Source organism: Arachis duranensis, chromosome 8 (genome assembly GCF_000817695.3).
Source record: "Arachis duranensis cultivar V14167 chromosome 8, aradu.V14167.gnm2.J7QH, whole genome shotgun sequence".
In the NCBI taxonomy this organism is placed as follows: Eukaryota; Viridiplantae; Streptophyta; class Magnoliopsida; order Fabales; family Fabaceae; genus Arachis; species Arachis duranensis.
Window position 1 is genome coordinate 12955042 of NC_029779.3, and position 1176 is coordinate 12956217.

Sequence of the window (1176 nt, forward strand, 5' to 3'; positions counted from 1 at the left end):
TTTTTTATAAAAAATGACTATAATATTATTATTATAAATAATAAATAAATTATATATATATATTTTAAAAATTCTAAATTTTAATCTTATCACGACAGAGAAAAAAAAAGAGTTAGAATTTAGGATTCTCAAAATTAATATATATAATAAGAGTATTTTAGTCATTTTCTATAATCTATAAAAAATAATATTAATTTAGACCAGTTCAAAATTTGATTTACTATTTTTTCGGTTAAATTAATTTGTCTAGTCTAATTTTAAAAAAAATTAATACGATTTAATTGATTATGTGTGTTAAATTTTAATTATTAAAAAATATTTTAAAAAAATGTTTTAAACAGACTTACATTAAAATAACCTGATTAATGTTATATTTAATTAAGTAAAGTACTTCTAGCAGCATTTTTATCTAAGGAAAAATTTTTTCAAATGCTTGTTAGTTGTTTTTCTTGTCATGATTCGGATGCAACGTAAAAAATTCTTAGTCACTAAAAGAAATTATTAATTGATAATTTAATATATTTTTTATATAAAAATTAATTCTATTTTAAATTATCATAAAATTATATAATAATGTTGCATTTTTTTCGTAACCTAATCAAATATTTGCAGATTAAGGACGAGTAGAATTAGAATTAGAATCAGAATATTCTCAATTCGCAAATAGAATAAGGTTGAGTTTAATATTAGGGTTGAATCTAAATTCTACCCTACCTTATCCATTACCACCCCTACTTTTAGAAGCTGCTTCCTTTCTTTGTTCTTGCCTTTTCGTCCTTGGTTTGTCGCTTTCTTCTATTGTAATTCCTGTTTTTTCATCTTCCTTTTCTTAGTTGCTACTACCTTCATCATCTCTTTACTCTTGGTACTTTTCATGGGTTGACGTCTAGACCTAATCAGCCTACAGAAACACAATGTGAATAGAAGTGTTCAGTCCTTAGAAGTTGGAGAACAAAATCCAAGCTAGAAATACTAAACAATGGAAGCCTTTTTACTGGTGCAAATAAATCTCCTCCTCTCATGGATTTCCACCAAATGGAGGAGTTAATTAAGAAGCAAGTTGGAGATCAGCTCTTACAAAAAGGGCTGGGCCAAGATTGACGGAGGTGGTTAAGGTAATAGTTGGGGATTTAGAATTTTTCAAGCAATTTTTTTTTTTTTTTTTGTGGAATGTTG